Genomic DNA, 27,616 nt, shown 5'->3' with positions numbered 1-27,616 from the left:
CTTCAGGAATGGAAGCAGGAAATGGCCCTCTACATGGCTGCTGAGAGGGTTACCTATCAGGCAAGAGGCTGTCCCAGGAAGCTTCGCAAAGCGTGGGGCCATGGTTAATACTATAACCTCAACATGAATGGAAGCGATGCAGAATTCCCTCCGGCCAGGGCCCCTGAAGGATAAGGCTATAGCCTGGTGAGACTTGTACTTGCAGAAGATAGAATACTTGGGTATACACTGACAATGTACAGTATCACTGAACTACTAAAGGCTCAGTATGCTCGACCCTGTGTAGCTCTGTTGATGGATATGTTGTTTTGTGACATGTCGTGCTTGAAGAGAAAACTGAATGAAAACGCTTTTTTTTTAAAGTATAATTATTTTTGGGAAAAAGAGACATTCTATGAATAGGTTTCTATGAAATAGTGAATGCCATTCATCCTGCAGTTTCCATTAAGTAGTTTAGGTGAATTGGTTTCTCAGGTAGGGTATTCCACGAAATGAAATCACATCCAACCTAAGTGCACTGCACACCCAGCCCCGCGGGGAGCCAGCACTTACTTTATGGGACCCCCTGCTTCGTCCACGCCCCGGGGGCCTACAGGCCGGGCGGACGAGCCCTCCACACTCCAGTGCAGAGTCCACTTCAGCACCAGTTAGTGCGACATCCTCCTGCTGCTCCTTACCTCCTCCCCAAGGCTCTCTGGTTCTCAAATACGTTCCTCCCTTCCATTCTCTACTCTTCTTCTTTACCTCTCTCTCAGCAGCCTTTTGCCCCCCCCCCTCCGAGGCACTGGCTTGTCCCTTTCACCATTCCCTCCATTCTCCCCCTTCTCTCCCCAGATCTAACTCTTCACTGTCTCTCTCTCCCCCAGATCTTCCCTCCTCTCCCTCCATTCTTCACTGCCCCCCTCTCTCCCCCAGATCTTACCTCATCCCCCTCCATTCTTCACTGTCCCTCTCTCCCCCAGATCTTACCTCCTCCCCCTCCATTCTTCACTGCCCCCCTCTCTCCCCCAGATCGTACCTCTCCCCCCTCCATCCTTCACTGTCCCCCTCTCTCTCCTGGATCTTACCTCCTCCCCCTCCATTCTTCACTGCCCCCCTCACTCTCAGATCTTACCTCCTCCCCCTCCATTCTTCACTGCCCCCCTCTCTGACCCCAGATCTTACCTCCTCCCCCTCCATTCTTCACTGCCCCCCTCACTCTCAGATCTTACCTCCTCCCCCTCCATTCTTCACTGCCCCCTCTCTGACCCCAGATCTTACCTCCTCCCCCTCCATTCTTCACTGCCCCCTCTCTCCCAGATCTTACCCCTCTCCCTCCATTCTTCACTACCCCCTCTCTCCCAGATCTTACCCCTCTCCCTCCATTCTTCACTGCCCCCCTCTCTCCCAGATCTTACCTCCTCCCCCTCCATTCTTCACTGTCCCCTCTCTCCCTCAGATCTTACCTCCTCCCCCTCCATTCTTCACTGTCTCCCCCTCTCCCTCAGATCTTACCTCCTCCCCCTCCATTCTTCACTGTCCCCCTCTCTCCCAAATCTTACCTCCTCCCCCTCCATCCTTCACTGTCCCCTCTCTCCCTTGATCTTACCTCCTGCCCCTCCATTCTTCACTGCCCCCTCTGCCCCAGATCTTTCCTCCTCCCTTCCATTCTTCACTGTCCCCTTCTCTCCCCCAGATCTTACCTCCTACCCCCTCCATTCTTCACTGTCCCCTGTTCCCCTCTCTCCCTCAGATCTTACCTCCTCCCCCTCCATTCTTCACTGCCCCCCTCTCCCCCAGATCTTACATCCTTCCCCCTCCATTCTTCACTGCCCCCTCTCTCTCCCAGATCTTACCTCCTCCCCCTCCATTCTTCACTGTACCCCTCTCTCGCCCAGATCTTACCCCCTCCCCCTCCATCCTTTACTGTCCCCCTCTCTCTCCCAGATCTTACCTCCTCCCCCTCCATTCTTCACTGTCCCCCCCTCTCCCCCAGATCTTACCTCCTCCCCCTCCATTCTTCACAGTCCCCCTCTCTCCCCCAGATCTTACCCCCTCCCCCTCCATCCTTCACTGTCCCCTCTCTCTCCCAGATCTTACCTCCTCCCCCTCCATTCTTCACTGTCCCCCTCTCTCCCACAGATCTTACCTCCTCCCCCTCCATTCTTCATTGCCCCCCTCTCTCCCCAGACCTTACCTCCCCCCCCTCCATTCTTCACTGCCCCCTCTCTCCTCAGACCTTACCTCCTCCCCCTCCATTCTTCACTGCCCGCTCTCTCTCCCAGATCTTACCTCCTCCCCCTCCATTCTTCACTACCCCCTCTCTCCCCCAGATCTCCCCCCTCCCCCTTCATTCTTCACTGTCCCCTCTCTCTCGGATCTTTCCTTCTCCCCCCTCCATTCTTCACTGTCCCTCTCTCTTTCAGATCTTTCCCCCTCCCCCTCCATTCTTCACTGCCCCCCTCTCCCCCAGATCTTACCCCCCCCCCTCCATTCTTCACTGCTCCCCTCTCCCCAGATCTTACCTCCTTCCCCTTCATTCTTCACTGACCCCTCTCTCCCAGATCTTAGCTCCTCCCCTCCATTCTTCACTGTCCCTCTCTCCCCCAGATCTCCCCCTTCATTCTTCACTGTCCCCCTCTCTCTCCCAGATCTTACCTCCTCCCCTCCATTCTTCACTGCCCCCTCTCTCCCAGACCTTACCTCCTCCCCTCCATTCTTCACTGCCCCGCTCTCTCTCCCAGATCTTACCTCCTCCCCCTCCATTCTTCACTGTCCCTCTCTCCCCCAGATCTCCCCCTCCCCCTTCATTCTTCACTATCCCCTCTCTCTCTGATCTTTCCTCCTCCCCCCTCCATTCTTCAATGTCCCTCTCTTTCAGATCTTTCCCCCTCCCCCCTCAATTATTCACTGTCCCCTCTCTCTCAGATCTTACCACCTCTCCCTCCATTCTTCACTGTCCCCCTCTCTCTCCCTCAGATCTTACCTCCTCCCCCTCCATTCTTCACTGCCCCCCTCTCTCCCCCAGATCTCCCCCCTCCCCCCTTCATTCTTCACTGCCCCCTTTCTCCCAGATCTTACCTCTTCCCCCTCCATTCTTCACTGTCCCTCTCTCCCCCAGATATTACCTCCTCCTCCTCCATTCTTCACTGCCCCCCTCTCTCCCCAGACCTTACCTCCTCCCCCTCCATTCTTCACTGCCCCCTCTCTCCTCAGACCTTACCTCCTCCCCCTCCATTCTTCACTGTCTCCCTCTTTCTCCCAGATCTTACCTCCTCCCCCTCCATTCTTCACTGTCCCCTCTCTCTCAGATCTTTCCTCCTCCCCCTTCATTCTTCACTGTCTCCCTCTCTCTCCCAGACCTTACCTCCTCCCCCTCCATTCTTCACTGTCCCTCTCTCTCTCAGATCTTTCCTCCTCCCCCTCCATTCTTCACTGTCTCCCTCTCTCTCCCAGATCTTACCTCCTCCCCCTCCATTCTTCACTGTCCCCTCTCTCTCAGATCTTTCCTCCTCCCCCTCCATTCTTCACTGTCCCCTCTCTCTCCCAGATCTTAACCCCACCCCTGTGAGAAGTTGGCCTGATATATGATGTTCACTAGTTCTAGTGACCACCTTGTATCAGTCCAAACAACCCTTATGGTGATTGGTTGTAAGTCAACCTTATAGACCAGCTATCCTAGTGGTGGCGTGGACAAAGCAGTCTTAGGCTAAACTCTTTTGGCATGCAAAGCCAGCTGTATTACCATATGTAACCCCCTTGAACACCAAGTGAAAGGACCCCACACAGGATATATATTCAAAAATATATATGTATTTATTACTACAAATAGTCCCCTGAACTCTTTATGAGCACAGAAGCAAACACGTTAAAACAATACAATTGATAAGTATATGAAAGTTGCACAAATATGGATAGGCCCAGGTGGCCCTAAAACCATATACTAAAGAAGTGGTATAAGTACCACGAGTCGAAAGGAAGTAAGGCATAGGGCCTTGGGAATCGCTGGGGCTTTACTGTACTAACGCAAGTTAGGAACTAGGAGGCCCACGGGATCTAGTTTGCAGTGCGCAAAGTTAGAAGCAGTTTACATTGAAGTCAATGGATGCGTAAAAGTTAAAAAGGTGAAGGTATGAAGTCTTCCGGTCAGTCTAGAACTTAACCCTTTGGAATCTGGACACTAGGAGTGTTAAACTACTCGGGGGCACCGGAGGGCCAGCGTTACCTCACCCACAGGAAGCGGGTGCAGTGGAGCCAAAGTGTGTCGGGATTCTGCAGGAGTCCAGATGGAGCCTTGGAGTGTTGATGCTGCAGGCGACCTGATGTGAAGAGTTCCGGTGGATCCAAGGGTGGATCTGAAGAGGTGAAGACCTGAAAGCAGAGGGGACAATGTTCACAGTCACTAGCCAGTGACCGGCGTGGAACCAGGAAGGAACCAGGCGTTGTCGTGTGCCAACAGGTGATGTTGTGAAGCTTGTCTCTTCAGCAGCGTGGACTAGGCGATGATGACGACAACCAGGAGTCACTCACGAGCTGTCCCAAGTAGGCTCTAGCTGATGGCGGAGTCGGGTTCTTGATCGGAGTAAACAGGCCTTGGCTAATGCAAGCCACGCAGGAGACAGAGAAGGCTTCTCACTCTAACCAGCAAGGTCAGAGGGGTTGCTGCTTTCGGGAGCAGCAAGGGCCAGTCTGGAGCAACCAGACCAGTGTTGGAAAGTTGTTGTTTGGTCGCCAAAATGGCCACTAGCCAACGGACTAGTAACCGGATAGGCGCGTCGAGTGGAACAAAGCAGAAGGGCCCCAAGCAGATCTCGTGAGAGTTGGAGGGCTGGTCCTTGGTGCAAATGTAGCTCGTGGTGGGGCTTCTCAAGACCCCAACTACAGTGATGAGGGTGCCTCAGGTGCTGCGCAGTCCGCTTCTCATGGACTTTTCAAGAGGTCCGGTCCCACATCTCAGGTCGCCTCCACTCGTCTCAGCTTTGCAGGGACTGTGGATCGAGCTGTTAGATGTCTGGGAGTCTGGTTCTTGTCAGGCTCTGGGCTCCGGCTCCGGCGGGAGGCGGCGGCAAAGCAGTCGTTGATTGCTGGATGGTGCCTGTGTTCACAGGGTGGCCACTCCTTGGCCACAAGGAAGATTCTTCAGTCTTCTGAGCAGCAGAACGTCGAAGGTCCAGAGTTTCTTCTTGTGTAGTCGAATTTCAGGGTAATCTCCCATCTTGGGACTCAGCTCCTACTTTTAAGCCAATTCTAGGGGCTGGACTACCTACTAGGTCCCTCCTATGGGTGGGACCAGGAAGGGGGGTGGTTACACCCCCTTTCCTTTGTCCAGTTTCGCGCCAGAGCTAGGGCTGGATTGCCCCAGCACCGGTTTGAACTGGCCTATGCACGGGAACACCTTGTGTGCCCCGGGCATGTCTGATTCTATTCAGCCCTACCTAACCAGATACACAAAATCCTGTCTGGGGTGGTGCTAGCACCTCCCAAGGCAGGAAACCCTTTGTCCAAGCCTCCCTCGCTGGAAGGACTCCCAGCAGCAGGAGGTCAGACATTTTGTGATGCTGAGGCTCTGTTTAACTTTAACCGGGGTTCAGGTTCTGTACATGTCGTGTCCCTCTAGAAGGGTGGAATGCTACCCCCGTCACCAGAATTGGCGAGGGGGTAGTATTCCAATTCGTAAGAAACCTTACTCTACATGTTTTGATAATGTCAAACCAGAGTTAGCATTTAACCGCGAGGTTCATAATGCACTTAAGAGTATATGGTATGACACTATCAGGAAACAGCTAAAGGACATGGTTCCGAAAGCTGCAGACAGGCTCAGCTCATGCTAGAGCATCATCTCACACATAACCAAGCACTCTGCCAGGATTGATAAAGCCTGCCATAGGAGTGACTTATAGGTTACTGTGTGTCCTTGTATGTGTTAGATATAGAGATACTATACCTAAAGCAAAGGGTGATTACACCACCTTGCCCCAGCTGAGTGATCAGCCAGTTGTGTCAAATAGTACGGCCAGGCCAGGGGTGGCACAATACGTGCTTCAGCCCCTGGTAGGCCTTGGATGCACCTATGCCCTGGGTACCTAGGGTACACTGTACAGGGGCTCACAAGGTGATCCATGTTCCAATTGGTAAGGCACCTAAAGTGACTTGGCATAAATTTAGAGAGAGAACAGCAGGCTGTGGGTCTGATTGGCAGGCCCACAGCCACATTAAGTCATAAACCAGTGAATCAAAAAGCAAACATTTGGGGTGACCATAGGATAGCAGACCCTACTCTCCTACAACCCCCTCAATTCTTCACAGCCCCCTCTCTCCCCAGATCTTACCTCCTCCCCCTCCATTTCCCACTGCCCCCCTCCCCCCACATCTTACACCCTCCCCCTCCATTCTTCACTGTCCCCTCTCTCCCAGATCTTACCTCCTCCCCCTCCATTCTTCACTGTCCCCCTCTCTGACACCAGATCTTACCCCCCCCTCCATTCTTCACTGCCCCCCTCTCCCCCTGATCTTACCGCCTCCATTCTTCACTGCCCCCTCTCCCCCAGATCTTACCCCCTCCCCCCTCCATTCTTCACTTCCCCCCTCTCTCTCAGATCTTACCCCCTCCCCCCTCCATTCTTCACTGTCCCCTCTCTCCAGATCTTACCTCCTCCCCCTCCATTCTTCACTGTCCCCCTCTCTGACCCCAGATCTTACCTGTTAGAATTGGGGGTCTCTGGTTGGCGCAGTGCAACACTGGCGACAAGCAGGGACCCTCTCCTCTAAGTCAGGGCAAAGATTTACTCACAGAAATAACCCCTGCTCACCCTCTAGGTAGTGTGGCGCAAGCAGTCTAGTCTAATCTCTAGAGCACATATGGTTAAACAATTGCAGTATCACACACAACAACCCCCAACCCACCACACAAGGACACCAGACTGTATTTCTGTGAAAATATATCTCCTTTATATATATATATATATATACTTTAAGCAGGCTTGTAAATACAGTCTTCCGGTTGCAAGACACGGTTCCAGTTACTTTGGGGATGCCACAGTTCTTTAAATGCAATATTCTGGTTCTTTACAGGAAATTCTAAACGCTTTCTCACTTCTTTGGGGGTCTGTGTGCTTTGTAGAGCTCCTGGTACTTTCCGTACGACTTTCTGGACGAGCCCTACTAAACCTCACGCTTCTCGCGTGAGACGGCGTATGACACGAACATGGAACCCAGCAGTACGAGGCGTACCAGCCTCAGGAGAGCCAGCGCACGTTGCAACCCAGATTCGAAGCGCACTATGAGGCGTACCAGCCTCCAATGCGCAGGCGTACGCTGGCAATGGATTTCAAGCGCACTACGAGGCGTACCAGCAGGGTACGGTGCGCACAAGCTCTCCGAGTACGTTCCCGCTACCAGGGAAAAGCACAGTTCTCAGCGCACACATCAGGCTCAGTTCACTTAATTATGAGGATGCGCACAGTGTCTTATCAAACGTAGAAGCGGATAGTCAGGATGGGCATACAATTCTGAGCACACAGCGCGGGCTGAAATGCAGCTCGCTTTGCACACAATACCTTTGTGTCCTTTTCTTTCTTGATGGCGGGTTTGGTGCGGGCGGCTCTACGCTGTTGTCTGGCGTCGCGGTGCTGTCCTGGCGGGCGGGGTGACGCGGAGGCCACGGGGTCGCTTCTCACCAGGCGGGCGGTGCTCCGGGGGACACAGGCTCACAAGGACTGAGTCCTGGGGTTGCCTGGAGAGGGGTGAAACGGATTTCGAGGTGTTCTGCAGGGCTTCTCCTCGGGAGGCGAACCAGTACTGTTAGTTCGTCTCTTCTTCACTTTCCACGGCCCGGGGGCCGCAGAAGGCGGGGATCGGACCGGACGGGTCCTCTGCTTTGCGTTGTCAGCTTCCACTCAGTGAGCCAGTCACTGTGCTGGGGTCAGACACCGCTGACCTTGTAGGTGCGAGCAGCGGCTCGGAGGCCGGAATTCACGGTGCTCAGCAGGACCGGGGTTAGCACAGGCTCTTTAGGGCAGCGATGCAGGGTCGACAATCCTAAGCAGTTGTTCCTCTTCCAGTGGGGGTAGCGCCGACTGTTCCTGGGGCGCAGTTCAGGGGGCAAGTACAACAGCAAGCCCTTGGAGATTGTCAAATGCACAAGTAGTTTCAAAAAGTCTCTCAGTCTTTTTCTTCTTCTCTCCTTCTGCAGCAAGGCACCCACCACAGGCCAGTCTCTCAGGATTAGAGACAGTATTTCTCCATGCAGCTTTCCTAGGTCCTTCTCTTCGGGCAGAGTTTCTTCTTGGCGTCAACAGGATCTAATTTCTTGGGAGCAGGGCTCCTTCTTTTATAGGACATTTCTTTTGTTCTTTCAGGCCAGGGGGGCCTTTGCATAGCCTAATTCAGTTTTGAAGCACTCTGTTGTGCTGATCCTAGCTTTTCCTTTCAGTGTGAGGGGCAGGCACATCAGACGCTCCGCAGGAGGTGGAGCCAGCATTCAGATGACAAGTACAGCCAGGAGTACCTTGTTGACAGTCTTCCCTCTTCCTGGGCCAGGTGTCGGGCAGAGTCATCAGTCGCTCCCCAGGGGGCGGAGGCAGCATTGTGGTGGCAGAGCACAGCCCTATTCAGAGTCCAGGGGCACTCCCACCTCCCACTAAGGTGTAATCCTTGCATTCACCACCTGTCATCCCCCAGCCCTGTCACTCACATAACCCAGACAGCAGATACACATCCTAGCAGAGGCGGGCTGAAATGGTTAGGCAAGCAAATGCTAGCTTTCTAAAAGTAGCATTTGTAAACACAGGATATTAAAATAAACTTTACTAAAAGAAGTATTTTATTATTCAGAGTTCAGGCATACTAAACTTGACTTTCTACCATGTTCGCTGAGCCTGCTGGGATTATAGAGTGTAATAATTCCAGCATCCCATCTTGGCCTAAGAGAACAGGTAGCCTTACAATAGTGAAAAACGAAATTGGCTGTAATTCACTATTAGGACATGCCACACACATCAGGGCTTGTCCTACCTTACACTTACAATGCACCCTGCCCTAGGGCCTACCATAGGGGTGACTAATATGAAGCAAAGGGAAGGTTTTGAGGCTGGCAAGTGTGTGCACTTGCCCAGCCAGCATGACAGTACCAGACTGCACACAGGTTCTGCAATGGCAGATCCTAGACACATTTTCACAGGCTGCTTTTGTGGGTGGCGCAACCAGCGCTGCAGGCCCACTAGCAGCATTTGTATTCACAAGCCCTGGCATCCCTGGTGCACTTGAATAGGGACTGATAGTAAATCCAATAAGCCAATCATGGAAATCAATCACATATACACTTTACATTGGGAGCACTTGCACTGCGGCACGGATTGGCCGTGGCACAGTGCCCTGAGCGGCGCACACCAGCAAAAACATCTGAGGCACAACAGCAAAAAGTGGAAGGGAAACTTACGCCAAGGTGCCAGGTCTAACATTACCACCTCCCCCTCCATTCTTCACGGTCCACCTCTCTCCCAGATGTTACCCCTCCCCCCTTCATTCTTCACTGCCCTCTCTCTCCCATGATCTTACCTCCTCCCCCTCCATTCTTCACTGCCTCCTCTCTCCCATGATCTTACCTCCTCCCCCTCCATTCTTCACTGCCCCCTCTCTCCCCCAGATCTTACCCCCTCCCCCTCCATTCTTCACTGCCCCCTCTCTCTCCCATGATCTTACCCCCTCCCCCTCCATTCTTCACTGTCCTTTCTCTCCCATGATCTTACCCCCTCCCCCTTCATTCTTCACTGCCCCCTCTCTCCCCCAGATCTTACCCCCCCTCTCCATTCTTCACTGCCCCCTCTCTCTCAGATCTTACCTCCTCCCCCTCCATTCTTCACTGTCCCCCTCTCTGACCCCAGATCTTACCCCCCCTCTATCCTTCACTGTCCCCCTCTCTCTCAGATCTTACCTCCTCCTCCTCCATTCTTCACTGCCCCCTCTCTCCCCCAGATCTTACCTCCCCCCTCATTCTTCACTGTCCCCCTCTCTCCCCCAGATCTTACCTCCTCCCCCTCCATTCTTCACTGCCCCCTCTATCTCCCAGATCTTACCCTCCCCCTCCCCCTTCACTCTCCCATCTCTCTCCCATGATCTTACCTCCTCCCCCTCCATTCTTCACTTCCCCCCTCTCTCCCATGATCTTACCTCCTCTCCCTCCATCCTTCACTGTCCCCCTCTCTCTCAGATCTTACCCCCTCCCCCTCACTTCTTCACTGCCCCCTCTCTCCCCCAGATCTTACCCCCTCCCCCTCCATTCTTCACTGCCCCCCTCTCTCCCAGATCTTACCTCCCCCTCCATCCTTCACTGTCCCCCTCTCTCTCAGATCTTACCTCCTCCCCCTCCATTCTTCACTGCCCCCCTCTCTCCCCAAGATCTTACCCCTCCCCCTCCATTCTTCACTGCCCCCCTCTCCCCCAGATCTTACCCCTCCCCCTTCATTCTTCACTGCCCCCTCTCTCCAGATCTTACCTCCTCCCCCTCCATTCTTCACAGCCCCCCTCTCCAGATCTTACCTCCTCCCCCCTCCATCCTTCACTGTCCCCTCTCTCCCCCAGATCCTACCGCCTCCCCCCTCCATTCTTCACTGTCCCCTCTCTCCCCCAGATCTTACCTCCTCCCCCTCCATCCTTCACTGTCCCCCTCTTCCCCAGATCTTACCTCCTCCATCCTTCACTGCCCCCCTCTCTCCCAGATCTTACCTCCTGCCCCTCCATTCTTCACTGTCCCCCTCTCTCTCCCAGATCTTACCCCATCCCCCTCCATTCTTCACTGCCCCCTCTCTCTCCCAGATCTTACCTCCTCCCCCTCCATTCTTCACTGCCCCCTCTCTCCCAGATCTTACCCCTCTCCCTCCATTCTTCACTGCCCCCCTCTCTCCCAGATCTTACCTCCTCCCCCTCCATTCTTCACTGCCCCCTCTGTCCCTCAGATCTTACCTCCTCCCCCTCCATTCTTCACTGTCTCCCTCTCTCTCCCAGATCTTACCTCCTCCCCCCTCCATTCTTCACTGTCTCCCTCTCTCTCCCAGATCTTACCCCCTCCCCCTCCATTCTTCACTGCCCCCTCTCTCCCTCAGATCTTACCTCCTCCCCCTCCATTCTTCACTGCCCCCTCTCTCCCTCAGATCTTACCTCCTTCCCCTCCATTCTTCACTGTCTCCCTCTCTCTCCCAGATCTTACCTCCTCCCCCTCCATTCTTCACTGTCTCCCTCTCTCTCCCAGATCTTACCCCCTCCCCCTCCATTCTTCACTGCCCCTCTCTCCCTCAGATCTTACCTCCTCCCCCTCCATTCTTCACTATCCTCTCTCTCCCAGATCTTACCCCCTCCCCCTCCATTCTTCACTGCCCCCTCTCCCCCAGATCTTACCCCCTCCCCCTCCATTCTTCACTGCCCCCCTCTCTCCCATTGTCTTACCCCCTCCCCCTCCATTCTTCACTGCCCCCTCTCTCTCAGATCTTTCCTCCTCCCCCTCCATTCTTCACTGTCCCACTCTCTCTCAGATCTTACCTGCCCCCTCTCCATCCTTCACTGTCCCCTCTCTCCCCCAGATCTTACTTCCTCCCTTAGCTGTTCCCTCTCTCTCCCAGATCTTACCTCCTCCCCCTCCATTCTTCACTGTCCCCCTCTCTCCCCAGATCTTACCTCCTCCCCTCCATTCTTCACTGCCCCCCTCTCTCCCATGATCTTACCCCCTCCCCCTTCATTCTTCACTGCCCCCTCTCTCTCAGATCTTACCTCCTCTCCCTCCATCCTTCACTGTCCCCTCTCTCTCCCAGATCTTACCTCCTCCCCCTCCATTTTTCACTGTCCCCCTCTCTCCCCAGATCTTACCTCCTACCCTCCATTCCTCACTGCCCCCCTCTCTCCCATGATCTTACCCCCCCCCCCCTCCATTCTTCACTGTCCCCCTCTCTCCCCAGATCTTACCTCCTACCCTCCATTCTTCACTGCCCCCTCTCTCCCATGATCTTACCTCCTACCCTCCATTCTTCACTGCCCCCCTCTCTCCCATGATCTTATCCCCTCCCCCTCCATTCTTCACTGCTCCCTCTCGTTCTCCCATGATCTTACCTCCTCCCCTCCATTCTTCACTGTCCTCTCTCTCCCATGATCTTACCTCCTTCCCCTCCATTCTTCACTGTCCTCTCTCTCCCATGATCTTACCTCCTTCCCCTCCATTCTTCACTTTCCTCTCTCTCCCATGATCTTACCTCCTCCCCTTCATTCTTCACTGCCCCCTCTCTCTCCCATGATCTCACCTCCTTCCCCTCCATTCTTCACTGTCCTCTCTCTCCCATGATCTTACCTCCTCCCACTTCATTCTTCACTGCCCCCTCTCTCTCCCATGATCTTACCTCCTCCCCTCCATTCTTCACTGTCCTCTCTCTCTTATGATCTTACCTCCTTCCCCTCCATTCTTCACTTTCCTCTCTCTCCCATGATCTTATCTCCTTCCCCTCCATTCTTCACTGTCCTCTCTCTCCCATGATCTGACCTCCTCCCCCTCCATTCTTCACTGTCCTCTCTCTCCCATGATCTTACCTCCTTCCCCTCCATTCTTCACTGTCCTCTCTCTCCCATGATCTTACCTCCTTCCCCTCCATTCTTCACTGTCCTCTCTCTCCCATGATCTTACCTCCTTCCCCTCCATTCTTCACTGTCCTCTCTCTCCCATGATCTTACCTCCTCCCACTCCATTCTTCACTGTCCTCTCTCTCCCATGATCTTACCTCCTTCCCCTCCATTCTTCACTGTCCTCTCTCTCCCATGATCTTACCTCCTTCCCCTCCATTCTTCACAGTCCTCTCTCTCCCATGATCTTACCTCCTTCCCCTCCATTCTTCACTGTCCCCTCTCTCCCATGATCTTACCTCCTCCCCCTCCATCCTTCACTGTCCCCCTCACTCTCAGATCTTACCTCCTCCCCCTCCATTCTTCACTGCCCCCCTCTCTGACCCCAGATCTTACCTCCTCCCCTCCATTCTTCACTGTCCCCCTCACTCTCAGATCTTACCTCCTCCCCCTCCATTCTTCACTGCCCCCCTCTCTGACCCCAGATCTTACCTCCTCCCCTCCATCCTTCACTGTCCCCCTCACTCTCAGATCTTACCTCCTCCCACTTCATTCTTCACTGCCCCCTCTCTCTCCCATGATCTTACCTCCTCCCCTCCATTCTTCACTGTCCTCTCTCTCCCATGATCTTACCTCCTTCCCCTCCATTCTTCACTGTCCCCTCTCTCCCATGATCTTACCTCCTCCCCCTCCATCCTTCACTGTCCCCCTCACTCTCAGATCTTACCTCCTCCCCCTCCATTCTTCACTGCCCCCCTCTCTGACCCCAGATCTTACCTCCTCCCCTCCATCCTTCACTGTCCCCCTCACTCTCAGATCTTACCTCCTCCCCCTCCATTCTTCACTGCCCCCCTCTCTGACCCCAGATCTTACCTCCTCCCCTCCATCCTTCACTGTCCCCCTCACTCTCAGATCTTACCTCCTCCCACTCCTTTCTTCACTGTCCCCCTCTCTCCCCCAGATCTTACCTTCTCTCCTCTGACTCTCTCTGGTCATGTACCTGTGATCACAGGTTCTCTCCCTCCACTGCTCGCTCTTCCCTCTCTCTCACAGCTCGTCCCTTCTCTCCTTGTCTTCTGGCCCTGATGCCCTGGTCACAGCCCCCTCCCCTCTCTACCCTAGGTGTTACCTCCTCTCCCCTTACGTTCCCTGCGGAGGCCTCCCTGGTCACGACCTCCATTCTTCACCTTTGCCTTCTCTCCCTCTGACTGTTTGTGCTCCTGCTCTCCTCCTCCTCACAGTATCTCCACCCCCCCCCCCCCCCTCCCCACCCATTCTCTACTCCCCCCCAGGCCTCTCATCGTCTCTCCCTATCTCTGGTCCTGTTCCTCTTGTTGCACCCCCCCCCCCCCTCCCCTTCCCCCCTCTATCCTCTCCTCTTCCCCTCTCTTCCCAGGCCCTGCACCGTCTCTCCCCGGGCTCTGGTCGGTTCTTTTCGCTTCCCCTCTATTCTCTCCTCTTCCCCTCTCTTCCCAGGCCTCTCACCGTCTCTCCCCGGGCTCTGGTCGGTTCTTTTCTCTTCCCTTCTATTCTCTCCTCTTCCCCTCTCTTCCCAGACCTCTCACCGTCTCTCCCCGGGCTCTGGTCGGTTCTTTTCTCTTCCCCTCCATCCTCTCCTCTTCCCCTCTCTTCCCAGGCCCTGCACCGTCTCTCCCCGGGCTCTGGTCGGTTCTTTTCTCTTCCCCTCTATTCTCTCCTCTTCCCCTCTCTTCCCAGGCCTCTCACCGTCTCTCCCCGGGCTCTGGTCGGTTCTTTTCTCTTCCCCTCTATTCTCTCCTCTTCCCCTCTCTTCCCAGGCCCCGCACCGTCTCTCCCCGGGCTCTGGTCGGTTCTTTTCTCTTCCCTTCTATTCTCTCCTCTTCCCCTCTCTTCTCAGACTTCTCACCGTCTCTCCCCGGGCTCTGGTCGGTTCGTTTCTCTTCCCTTCTCTTCTCTCCTCTTCCCCTCTCTTCCCAGGCCCCGCACCGTCACTCCCCGGGCTCTGGTCGGTTCTTTTCTCTTCCCTTCTATTCTCTCCTCTTCCCCTCTCTTCCCAGACCTCTCACCGTCTCTCCCCGGGCTCTGGTCGGTTCTTTTCTCTTCCCTTCTCTTCTCTCCTCTTCCCCTCTCTTCCCAGGCCCCGCACCGTCTCTCCCCGGGCTCTGGTCGGTTCTTTTCTCTTCCCTTCTATTCTCTCCTCTTCCCCTCTCTTCCCAGACTTCTCACCGTCACTCCCCGGGCTCTGGTCGGTTCTTTTCTCTTCCCTTCTCTTCTCTCCTCTTCCCCTCTCTTCCCAGGCCCCGCACCGTCACTCCCCGGGCTCTGGTCGGTTCTTTTCTCTTCCCTTCTCTTCTCTCCTCTTCCCCTCTCTTCCCAGGCCCCGCACCGTCTCTCCCCGGGCTCTGGTCGGTTCTTTTCTCTTCCCTTCTATTCTCTCCTCTTCCCCTCTCTTCCCAGACTTCTCACCGTCTCTCCCCGGGCTCTGGTCGGTTCTTTTCTCTTCCCTTCTATTCTCTCCTCTTCCCCTCTCTTCCCAGACCTCTCACCGTCTCTCCCCGGGCTCTGGTCGGTTCTTTTCTCTTCCCTTCTATTCTCTCCTCTTCCCCTCTCTTCCCAGACCTCTCACCGTCTCTCCCCGGGCTCTGGTCGGTTCTTTTCTCTTCCCTTCTATTCTCTCCTCTTCCCCTCTCTTCCCAGACCTCTCACCGTCTCTCCCCGGGCTCTGGTCGGTTCTTTTCTCTTCCCTTCTATTCTCTCCTCTTCCCCTCTCTTCCCAGACCTCTCACCGTCTCTCCCCGGGCTCTGGTCGGTTCTTTTCTCTTCCCTTCTATTCTCTCCTCTTCCCCTCTCTTCCCAGACCTCTCACCGTCTCTCCCCGGGCTCTGGTCGGTTCTTTTCTCTTCCCTTCTATTCTCTCCTCTTCCCCTCTCTTCCCAGGCCCTGCACCGTCTCTCCCCGGGCTCTGGTCGGTTCTTTTCTCTTCCCTTCTATTCTCTCCTCTTCCCCTCTCTTCCCAGACTTCTCACCGTCTCTCCCCGGGCTCTGGTCGGTTCTTTTCTCTTCCGTCTTCCCTTCTATTCTCTCCTCTTCCCCTCTCTTCCCAGGCCCTGCACCGTCTCTCCCCGGGCTCTGGTCGGTTCTTTTCTCTTCCCTTCTATTCTCTCCTCTTCCCCTCTCTTCCCAGACTTCTCACCGTCTCTCCCCGGGCTCTGGTCGGTTCTTTTCTCTTCCGTCTTCCCTTCTATTCTCTCCTCTTCCCCTCTCTTCCCAGGCCCTGCACCGTCTCTCCCCGGGCTCTGGTCGGTTCTTTTCTTTTCCCTTCTATTCTCTCCTCTTCCCCTCTCTTTCCAGACCTCTCACCGCCTCTCCCCGGGCTCTGGTCGGTTCTTTTCTCTTCCCTTCTATTCTCTCCTCTTCCCCTCTCTTCCCAGGCCCCGCACCGTCTCTCCCCGGGCTCTGGTCGGTTCTTTTCTCTTCCCTTCTATTCTCTCCTCTTCCCCTCTCTTCCCAGACCTCTCACCGTCTCTACCCGGGCTCTGGTCGGTTCTGTTCTGTCTGTTCTCTCCTCTTGTTTTCTCTCCTCTCCTCTTCGGTTTTCTTCTCCTCTGCTCTCTTCCCTCCGTCTGCGGAGAGCAGGGTGCTGAGCCCCTCAGGAATGTGCAACTTATGAGGCCCTGTGGGGCCTAAGTCCGTAAGAGCCGCTAAATCCAGGCCTGGGGGGCTCTGAGGGGGAGGGGGAGGGGTGAAGGGCACCAGCCCAAACCCTGGTCCCAGCCGCATGCAGGGACTGACACCCCCTGGTCCAGCCAGATCTACCTAAGTGATTATAGGTGCACGCACAGGACACTCCGAGGGTCTACGTGCTGCAAGCGACGGGCCCACCCCTGCCGAGCCCCGCGGTGCTCGTTATCGACCCCGTAAAGATTAAAGGCTGAACCACAAACTCTTGAGCTTCAGGCTGCAGCCGCCCCTGCGCCAGGCGCCTCGACGCAGTGACCATCTGGTGGATTCGAGAGGAGCTGTGGCCCCAGCAGTGCGCACTTCAAACTCCCAAGCCCCGTCCCCCCCCCCCTCTCCCCCCCCCCCCGCCACCCCGGTTCAGGTGACCGGCCTCTGGCCCCAGCCTCGAGGAGACCCGTATTCAAGCCCTGGTGCTACAAACACTGCCTTGGCCCCCGCAGGCCACCTCCTGCTCTGGGGCCCTCGATCATCTCCCCCAAAGCCCTGCACTGATTGCAGAGCTCGGGGGCCCGGGCGGGGGTCTCCAGGGGAAGCAAGGGCCCTCCTATGAAACGTCCATCCTGAGACTTACCATCCAGTTAAAGGATATTGGGCCTTTCTAGAGGCCTGTCTGGACACTGTGCCTCACTTGAGCCCTGCCTAGATGCTGTGCCTTGTAGGAGGCCTGTCTGGATGCTGTGCCTTGTAGGAGGCCTGTCTGGAGCCTTGTAGGAGGCCTGTCTGGATGCTGTGCCTTGTAGGAGGCCTGCCTGGATGCTGTGCCTTGTAGGAGGCCTGCATGGATGCTGTGCCTTGTTGGAGGCCTGGCTGGATGCTGTGCCTTGTTTGAGCTTGCCTGGATGCTGTGCCTTGTTGGAGACCTGCCTGGATGCTGTGCCTTGTTTGAGCTTGCCTGGATGCTGTGCCTTGTTGGAGACCTGCCTGGATGCTGTGCCTTGTTTGAGCTTGCCTGGATGCTGTGCCTTGCTGGTGATCTGCCAGGATGCTGTGCCTTGTTGGAGGCCTGCCTGGATGCTGTGCCTTGTAGGAGGCCTGCCTGGATGCTGTGCCTTGTAGGAGGCCTGCATGGATGCTCTGCCTCACTTAAGCCCTGCCTGGATGCTGTGCCTTGTCCGAGACCTGCCTGGATGCTGTGCCTTGTTGGAGGCCTGGCTGGATGCTGTGCCTTGTTTGAGCTTGCCTGGATGCTGTGCCTTGTTGGAGACCTGCCTGGATGCTGTGCCTTGTTTGAGCTTGCCTGGATGCTGTGCCTTGCTGGTGATCTGCCAGGATGCTGTGCCTTGTTGGAGGCCTGCCTGGATGCTGTGCCTTGTCCGAGACCTGCCTGGATGCTGTGCCTTGCTGAAGACCTGCCTGGATTCTGTGCCTTGCTGGGCACCTGCCTGGACGCTGTGCCTTGTTTGAGCGTGCCTGGATGCTGTGCCATGTTGGAGACCTGCCTGGATGCTGTGCCATGTTGGAGACCTGCCTGGATGCTGTGCCTTGTTGGAGGCCTGCCTGGATGCTGTGCCTTGTCCGAGACCTGCCTGGATGCTGTGCCTTGCTGAAGACCTGCCTGGATTCTGTGCCTTGCTGGGCACCTGCCTGGACGCTGTGCCTTGTTTGAGCGTGCCTGGATGCTGTGCCATGTTGGAGACCTGCCTGGATGCTGTGCCATGTTGGAGACCTGCCTGGATGCTGTGCCTTGTTCGAGACCTGCCTGGATGCTGTGCCTTGTTTGAGCTTGCCTGGATGCTGTGCCTTGTCCGAGACCTGCTCTGTAGAAGAACTGCTTCCAAAAATATGGAACGCTTCACGAATTTGCACTTCGGCAGCACATATACAAAAATTGGAACGATACAGAGAAGATTAGCATAGCCCCTGCGTAAGGATGACACGCAAATTCGTGAAGCGTTCCATATTTTTGGAAGCGGATCTTCTACAGAGACTGAAATCCCGCTTCCTTTGACTCTTCTGGCCATCACCCGCCGAACAATCCACCGACACCCTGACTGGGTCGGAATTATCACCAGTTGTGGGGGATTTACTGTACTATCCATTAGGATTTAGCCCTGAAGATTTGGAGTGTATTGCACTCAAATGAAACACGTGTCGGCTGGCGCAATAAAAGCAACACGTCCAACGAAAACCAACTGCCCTCCTTCATTTTTCTTCCATGAATACTAACAACATATTACTTGTTATTGATATTTATGTGTGTGCACAGGTCTTGTCGCTTAAATTGTAGATGTATGCGTGGCATAACATTGTCAAGGGTTTGCTAGGGTCACCCCTTTCCTAGTAGCATCACACCAGCAAACCTAGACCACTTACCTGGCCAATTATCCAGTGGAGCGCAACTATTCCCTCAGACTAAGCACCCTTGTCGTTGGTAGAAGTAGATGCTGTGCCTTGTTGGAGACCTGCCTGGATGCTCTGCCTTGTTTGAGGGCTGCCTGGATGCTGTGCCGTGTTGGAGGCCTGCTTGGATGCTGTGCCTGTGCCTTGCTGGAGACCTGTCTGGATGCTGTGCCTTGTGTGAGATCGGCCTAGGTGATGTGCCTTGCTGGAGGTATGCCTGGATGCTGCGCCTTGTTTGAGACCTGCCTGGATGATGTGCCTTATTTGAGCTTGCCTGGATGCTGTCCTTGCTGGTGATCTGCAAGGATGCTGTGCCTTGCTGGGGACCTGCCTGGATGCTGTACCTTGATGGGGACCTGCCTGGAGGCTGTGCCTTGCTGGAGACCTGCCTGGACGCTGGGCCTTGCTGGAGTCGTGCCTGGGTGCTTTACCTTGCTGGAGATCTGTCTGGATGCTGTGCCTTGTTCGAGACCTGCCTGGATGCTGTGCCTAGTTCGAGGCCTGCCTGGATGCTATGCCTTGTTGGAGGCCTGTCTGGATGCTGTGCCTTGCTGGGGGCCTGTCTGGATGCTGTGCCTTGCTGGGGATCTGCCTGGATGCTGTGCCTTGTTCGAGACCTGCCTGGATGCTATGCCTTGTAGGAGACATGCCTGGATGCTGTGCCTTGCTGGAGGTATGCATGGACACTGTGCCTTGCTGGATTCCTACCTGGATGCTGTGCCTTGTAGGAGGCCTGTCTGGATGCTGTGTCTTTGTGGAGGCCTGCCTGGATGCTGTCCGTTGCTGGAGACCTGCCTGGATGTTGTGAATTGCTGGATACCTGCCTGGATGATGTGCCTTGCTGGAGACCTGCCTGGATGATGTGCCTTGTTGAGGACCTGCCTGGATGCTGTGCCTTGATGGTGCTGTGCCTTGATGGTGGTCTGCCTAGATGCTGTGCCTTGCATAGACCTGCCTAGATGATGTGCCTTGCTCGATACCTGCCTGGGTGCTGTGCCTTGTTCGAGACCTGCCTGGATGCTGTGCCTTGTTCGAGCCCTGCATGGATGCTCTGCCTTGTTAGAGGCCTGCCTGTAAGCTGTGCCGTGTTGGAGGCCTCCCTGGATGCTGTGCCTGTGCCTTGCTGGAGTCCTGTCTGTATGTTGTGCCTTGTGGGAGACCGGCTTAGGTGATGTGCCTTGCTGGAGGTATGCCTGGACACTGTGCCTTGTTCGAGACCAGGCTGGATGCTGTGCCTGTGCCTTGCTGGATACCTGCCTGGATGATGAGCCTTGCTGGAGGCCTGCATGGATACTGTGCCTCGCTGGAGGCCTGCATGGATACAGTGCCTCGATGGAGGCCTGCATGGATACAGTGCCTTGCTGGAGGCCTGCCTGGATGCTGTACCTTGTTGGAGACCTTCCTGGATGCTGTGCCTTGTGGGAGACCTGCCTAGGTGCTGTGCCTTGTTCGAGACCTGCCTGGATGCTGTGCCTGTGACTTGTTCGAGACCTGCCTGGATGCTATACCTTGTTGGAGGCCTGTCTGCATGCAGTGCCTTGCTGGGGACCTGCCTGGATGCTGTACCTTGCTGGCGACCTGCCTTGATGCTGTGCCTTGCTGAAGGCCTGTCTGGATGTTGTGCCTTGCAGGAGACCTGCCTGGATGCTGTGTCTTGTTTGAGCTTGCCTGGATGCTGTGCCTTGCTTGAGATCTGCCAGGATGCTGTACCTTGCAGGAGACCTGCCTGGATGCTGTACCTTGCAGGAGGCCTGCCTGGATGCTGTGCCTTACTCGAGACCTGCATGAATGCTGTACCTTGTTGAAGTTCTGCCCGTATGCGGTGCCTTGCTGGAGTCCTGCCCGGATGCTGTGTCTTGCTGGAGGCCTGCCTGGATGCTGTACCTTGTTGGAGACCTTCCTGGATGCTGTACCTTGATGGAGTCCTGTCTGTATGTTGTGCCTTGTGGGAGACCGGCTTAGGTGATGTGCCTTGCTGGAGGTATGCCTGGACACTGTGCCTTGTTCGAGACCTGCCTGGATGCTGTGCCTGTGTCTTGCTGGATACCTGCCTGGATGCTATGCCTTGCTGGAGGCCTGCATGGATACTGTGCCTCGCTGGAGGCCTGCATGGATACAGTGCCTTGCTGGAGGCCTGCCTGGATGCTGTACCTTGTTGGAGACCTTCCTGGATGCTGTGCCTTGTTCGAGACCTGCCTGGATGCTGTGCCTGTGCCTTGCTGGATACCTGCCTGGATGCTCTGCCTTGCTGGAGGCCTGCCTGGATGCTGTGCCTGTGACTTGTTCGAGACCTGCCTGGATGCTATACCTTGTTGGAGGCCTGTCTGCATGCAGTGCCTTGCTGGGGACCTGCCTGGATGCTGTACCTTGCTGGCGACCTGCCTTGATGCTGTGCCTTGCTGAAGGCCTGTCTGGATGTTGTGCCTTGCAGGAGACCTGCCTGGATGCTGTGTCTTGTTTGAGCTTGCCTGGATGCTGTGCCTTGCTTGAGATCTGCCAGGATGCTGTGCCTTGTTGGAGGCCTACCCGGATGCTGTACCTTGCAGGAGACCTGCCTGGATGCTGTACCTTGCAGGAGGCCTGCCTGGATGCTGTGCCTTACTCAAGACCTGCCTGAATGCTGTACCTTGTTGAAGTTCTGCCCGTATGCTGTGCCTTGCTGGAGTCCTGCCCGGATGCTGTGTCTTGCTGGAGGCCTGCCCGGATGCTGGGCCTTGTTCAAGCTTGCCTGGATGCTGTGCATTGCTGGTGGTCTGTCTGAATGCTGTACCTTGCTGGAGACCTGCCTGGATGCTATGCCTTGTAGGAGACCTGCCTGGATGCTGTGCCTTGCTGGAGGTATGCATGGACACTGTGCCTTGCTGGAGGCCTGCCTGGATGCTGTGGCCTTGCAGGAGACCTGTCTGGATTCTCTGCCTCGTGGGAGACCTTCCTAGGTGTGGTGCCTTGCTGGAGGTCTGCCTGGACACTGTGCCTTGCTGGAGGCCTGCCTGGATGCTGTGCCTTGCGGGAGACCTGCCTGGATGTTGTGCGTTGCTGGTGGTCTACCTGGATGCTGTGCCTTGCTGGAGACCTGCCTGGATACTGTGCCGTGCTGGTGGTCTGCCTGGACACTGTGCCTTTCTGGAGACCTGCTTGGATGCTGTGCCTTGCTGGAGACCTGCCTGGATGCTGTGCCTTGCTGGTGGTCTGCCTGGACGCTGTGCCTTTCTGGAGATCTGCCTGGACGCTGTGCCTTGCTGGAGACCTGTCTGGGTGCCGTGCCTTGCTGGTGGTCTGCCTAGATGCTGTGGCAGAAGTGAAGGGGTTCCACACTTTGAAATGTCCAGTTCCATCTCTTCAAGGAATGGTTACAGAAGGACGAGGATCCCGCACCTGTGCTTATTGGTGTGGTAGTATAGTCTATGGTCGCTTTGTCTGGGCTGGTTGGAGAGCTAGAGCTCCTCAGGTGTGTTGGGAAGGCCTCCCTGGCCACCTTTACTTGTTTCAGATGTAAGAGGTTCCGGAGGCCTCTGCTCTGTACACAGTCCTGTCTCACATATACATGGCGGAGTCTTTATCGCCTCCAACCACCAGGATAGGCCATTGGGCATGTCACCCTTGGCTGTTCACTATAGCGACCTGGGAACTATGAAGCAGATGCCCTAAGCACAAACTTTCACCAATTCCTAGCTTTCTTTTTTATCTTGCCTGAACTCCTCCAAGTTATGCACGAGTTTTCAGGTGTACTGTCTTTCATAAATGAGCACCTTTTTTTTAGCCACACCTTTAACCACGCTCACTGACCTTTGGTTTGCTAAACACTGTTTAATATTATTTCCCCACTGTAAAAATTATTTGCTGTGGGAATTGGCGGCGTTTATGGTTGTCGATAGTTGTCGATGATGAGGAGTACAAGATTCTAGAAATTTTTGCCTGGAGGGGGTGCTTATGCTTAAAAAAGATTGACAAGAGGGTCTTGGCATCAGAAAGTTTGAAGCCCTCTGCTCTAAGCTCTCCTATTCTCCTAGGAAAATGCAATTAGGTTACTAAGGGTGTGCCCCCAGTTGCTCAAGCAGCAAAAGAACTGGGAGTGCAGAAAATGCTCCTGTGGCACTGGAGTGGATCTCTAAGAAAGGTAAATGCAGGGCTGTGAGTAATGTGATCCAGGTGGCTTTGTCGGCCTAGAGGGCAGTGATTCCACATGAATGAGCAGGACCATGAAGGCTGAAAACCTGGGGGCCGCATGGATCTCCGGCTCATTGAGCATCATTTGGGCAGCAGCGCAGACTGGCATCAGAGACTGACCGAACGGCTCCTCTCGCGGTGGGAGAAGCTTCTGAAGCACCAATGGAACTGGGCCAAACTATTTTGCGAAGAAACTTAGTTGGTATCATCCAAGTCGATCACTTAGATCTAGTACTAAATGTCTCCTCACCCAGCCACGAATCCGCACGGCAAGGAACGGCGGTTGATCCTTTTCTTTCCTCACACCAGCCCTCTGGAACAAGCTTCCGTCATATCAGATTGTCAGTTCGCGCGGAGTCTTCGCAAGCGCCTTCTGGTGATATGTGCGCTTAATAAGTTCCTTTGACTTTGACCAGATATCCCGCCGGAACTCATGGACAATATTTACTGAGACTGAAGGGAGAGTAGCTGCTTCAACACAGATTCAAGTGAAGGCACTAAAATCAAGTGAGGTACCTATGACTTGGTGTACTAGGCACTCCATGCCGTGAACACAAGAGGGCAAGGAGTGAGCAGGACTGCAGCAACACGGTGGACAGAATAAAGAGCACATCATCATGGAGACACATAAATATTGATGATCATAATGTCCTTTATACTCCAAGGTAGATGGCTGCTGTCTGATGCATGGTAGTGCGGCCGGCACAAGAGGAGTGCTGCAGAAACGTAGTCGTCTGGAGACAGAGGCTTTCGGGCTAGCACCTTCTGGGCAAAAGTGGATTGAGATCTACTGCAACACAACACCGGTGAACATGATGGAGGTGCATCGACCACATATGTTCTACATGGAGGCCAAGTACACGATTAGTGATGCTGATGCCTGGCACAGCCAAACACTACACTTAACAGCCAGAAACAGAGGTCACCCACAATGGAAGGTTAGGAATATAAAGAAACCTATTGCACATCTAGCTCAGGAACACCCTCTTGTTTGTCAATCAAGCAACTAATATTGGAGCTGAACAAGGACAAACATTGGAGCACAACTGTACGGTGGCAGCACCTGGAGAAGCTGGAACTGTAAGGCAATACTGGCCGTGTCAGCAAGATTATTGTGAAAAGATTTGAAGATGCTGAAATCATTTGACAGAGGTGGAGGAAAAGTATCTGGCGCTGAAGAAAGGAGAGCGCAGAAGATGTCCACCAAGGTGGAGATGAGCACCAAGATAAAGAATTAGGGGCCAGATGTAGGTAAGTATATTTTACCGACTCATAAATACCGAATTTTACCGATTCGGTATTTATGAATCGGTAAAATTGAAGGAGGGAGATGTAGGTAAATTCGGTAATTGAATTACCGAATCTGTAAAAATCGGTATTTACCGAATCGGCAAATACCGATTCCGTAATGCCCATTGATTCCTATGGGCCTTGAAGCCCATAGGAATCAATGGGCATTACCGATTCGGTAAATACCGAATCCTGCAAGGGTGCAGGGGGTGTCACTTTGACACCCTCTAGCACCCCAAATACAGGCATGTGTGCCATGTGGCACACAGACATGCCCTAAGGGCATGTCTGTCTGTCACATGGCATAGGTGGGCATGCACACATGTGCATGCACACCTGGATTCGGTATTTTACCACCCAATTGGATTGGGTGGTAAAATACCGAATCTGTAAGGCCTTTGGGACTCAGTAGAGTCCCACCTACATACTGCAGTTACCGAATCGGTAAAAATACCGATTCTGTATTTTACCGATTCAGTAAATTTACCGAATCGGTAAAATTGGCCCCCTACATGACAAATACCCATTTACCGGTCGGTAACGGCCGAAATCGGCCGTTACCGGTCGGTAAATGGCCTCCTACATCTGGCCCTAGGAATCCAAGTTAGCAGATTTGGAAAATAGAGTGAGAAGAAATAATGTAAACTTGTTTGACCTTTCGGAAGGAACAGAAATATATCAAATGGAGTCGCTTCAGGAGGTGATAAAGGACACCAATGCTGGATCACCTTATAACATCCTCTTCTTCTGTTCTTGTTGTTCTATGGTCTCCATCTGGTTCAGGTGCTGCTAGGTACCACATCTCTTTAGCGCCAGGATACCCGTTGGGTCACAGTGCGCTTTATAAGTAGCGATTACATTACATTACATTACAGTCCCCACTGCATGAGCCTCAGGGGACAACATCCAGCACCCATACTCACTAATGGACTGCTTCACGAGCTCCACCATCCCAGATCAGCAAGCGCACAAGGGGCATTTCCAGTCGGAAGCAGTGGGGTCCTCAAATGCAGACCTCTATGGAAACAAGATGGCGCACGATGGGCTGACATCAGAGCCCAGGCAGTAACAGGAGTCAGACAGCAGATCTCCGTCCTGCAACAGTCAGTGGTAACCAAAAGGACCATGCCAGCAAACCACAAGATGGTAGTCCACCTTCACCAGCACTTCCAAACATGGGGTAAAGTCACAGAACCAGCTAGTCACCGCACTTACATTATCCAATGTGGATATTTTGTTGGGCACACCAAGGGACAGGATTGCGGCCACTCTTGTGGGTGGCCGACAGTGGTCATTAATCTGTAACATAGGCAGCTAGCTTTCTGGCACCTCATGGCACATTCTTATGCTGAACATTTCTCACTCGAGGAAAGCCTAGTTTGATGGCAGCTTCTTTTTAGTTTTGGCATCAACTCTTTGGAGTGCTTTTGTGAACAGAGGAAGTTACATCTCAAAAATCTCAAAACCTGCCTTTCCCCAGCACCTTACATCCTCCTGACTACCTGCTGTAGTTATATCAGCCTCTAACTTCCTAGTACTGAGACACGCTAAGTGAATGTGTGCTCTATAATGGTTGTAGAACATGCACCTACTACTCTAACAGATAAGATTAAGAACCTAGGAATACTATTTCATTCTTCTCTCTATCGCCTGCAGGTAGTGTGAAAATTGTTTTAATTTGAAAGCAATGAAAAAGCTTTTCACCAAATTGGTTTGGCTTTAGGAAAACAGTTCATGATCTTTCTGAAATGATAATTTTGATGTTCAAGCATATAGGGCCACATGTACATAGATTTCATTTAGCGATTTCCTAATAGCATATTTTTGCAAACACTTATGTACTTATGAGTCTTTGACACATTTAGCGATTCCTAATGGGTTTGCAAATGACTTACCTCTTTAATATTCATAAGGTAGGTTCCAATTTGCGACCCATTGGGAATCACTAAAACACAACAATGGTGGCCTGCTGGGGACAGAAGATCACTATGTCGGTGTGTGCTTTTAAATAAAACAACAGCTTTTTTTTTTAATGCAGCCCAGTTTTCATTTCTTTAGAGCAGGCAGTGGTCCGTGGCATTCACAAAAGGGGCTGGGGTCCCCAGGAGACCCCTTCCCGTTTGCGAATGGGTTACCACCTACTTTAAGTAGGAAGTAAAATGCTAATGTTTTGCGACTGCATTTCGGTTACAAAACATTCATGCATATCACTGCAAGTTACTATTAGGAAGTAATGCCCTCAACACGCCCCTTCCTAATTTCCTAATACAGCATCACTAACCTATTTTGCGATTCAGTAATTGGATACCAAATCACAAAATGGGTTTGGTACATAGAAAAATACATTTTACCAGTCGCAAATTCTGTGAATCCGGCCATTTGTGACCGAGAAAAAGCTATGTACATGTGGCCCTTACTTTGGTATACGAAAATTTCTAATAAAAAGGCTCCAACAGCTACAGAACGCAGCTGATTGAGGGTTATGAAGCTCACACTTCAGAGGTATTTACACTGCTGCCAGTGAAGAAATGGATAAAAGTAAAGATCCTACATAAGCTGCATGGAGCACTCAATAGCTCTGGTCCCGGGTTTTTAAAAACAAAAAATCCAGCACGGCTGACATTGTTGGCCTTCAAAGACCAACCTCCTGGAACTCTCTCAATTCTACCACAAACATTGTATGTGTTGGTAAATGGGCCTACCTTATCTACCTGTGTCACAGATACAGATTACAGTCAGTTAAAAGAGAACTTTGGGTGCATAACCGATTGTGAGGTTAATCCTTAACTTAGTAAGGATGGCGGGCTCCTTCTTCGCTGAAGAAATACTGACAATGTCACCAGTCAATAAATACATGCTATGCAATAACTGAAATTTATAAAAAGTGTACTAAAAATAAATCAAAATCAAGTTACTCATGTTGTAACTACAGTGCCTCTACATGTAAAGCAATGTCAAGAAAACAAAATGACTCTCCAAACCCTCTGCTCCCTCCAAACCATGGAATTATATCCAAGTGGGTGGACTGATAGGCCTAATATGCAGTGGTTCTGGCTGGGACTGGGACATGGCAGTACTTAATTTGAGGCGGTGATTGCAGATGGAGCCCACTGGCACGCTTTTGTGGGGGACAGGCACTTATTCTTCCTCAACAGACTTTAACCCAGAGCAAGGGAGGGAAACAATGGGAGAGAAAGATGAAAAACTGTGTATAGTAAGCTGGCTCGTTATGTGATATATCAATATTCTGATATACCATGAAACAAGTCCAGGGGCTCTCTATCTGGGGCTTGCTAAGCAATCCCAAAGTGCTCTGTTAGGGGGTAGCGTGGTAGAACAGCCGGAGGCTTAACACAGAGGAGTGCAAGACATTCGCGAAAGACTCACAATGATTAATAAATTACAACATGACTCAAGAAGGAGATCCACACTAATTTATGGAAACAGCAAGTATCTTTATATATGTTTAGGCATAAGAGAAAAATTGTACAGGTAAGTACGTTTTTATATCTAAATTATTTTC

General features: G+C 53.3%; 1 protein-coding gene and 1 non-coding gene across 4 annotated transcripts in view; one reads left to right on the top strand and one right to left on the bottom strand.

Annotated features, from left to right (window-relative positions):
- The window catches only part of LOC147709957 (heme-binding protein 2-like), a 91,580-nt gene extending 75,371 nt beyond the window's left edge, over nucleotides 1–16,209 (bottom strand). Inside the window, exon 1 of one of the 3 annotated variants that reach the window (XM_086919911.1) lies at nucleotides 16,076–16,209. The gene's annotated coding sequence lies outside the window, so the exon portion shown is untranslated. Of the gene's footprint in view, nucleotides 1–13,981; nucleotides 14,009–14,061; nucleotides 14,147–16,075 lie in introns of those variants that run through there. The other 2 variants (XM_086919913.1, XM_086919914.1) reach the window with 2 other exon arrangements.
- Nucleotides 16,210–18,096: 1,887 nt separating this feature from the next.
- On the top strand, nucleotides 18,097–18,201 carry LOC147709956 (U6 spliceosomal RNA). Its single transcript, XR_015296225.1, has one exon. It is a non-coding gene; the product is annotated as a U6 spliceosomal RNA (small nuclear RNA).
- The last annotated feature ends 9,415 nt before the right edge of the window (nucleotides 18,202–27,616 follow it).

The sequence above is a fragment of the Lissotriton vulgaris genome, chromosome 5 (assembly GCF_964263255.1).
Source record: "Lissotriton vulgaris chromosome 5, aLisVul1.2, whole genome shotgun sequence".
NCBI classification, from domain to species: Eukaryota; Metazoa; Chordata; class Amphibia; order Caudata; family Salamandridae; genus Lissotriton; species Lissotriton vulgaris.
Note: the sequence above shows the minus strand (reverse complement) of the source record. Positions and strands in the feature narration are given on the sequence as shown.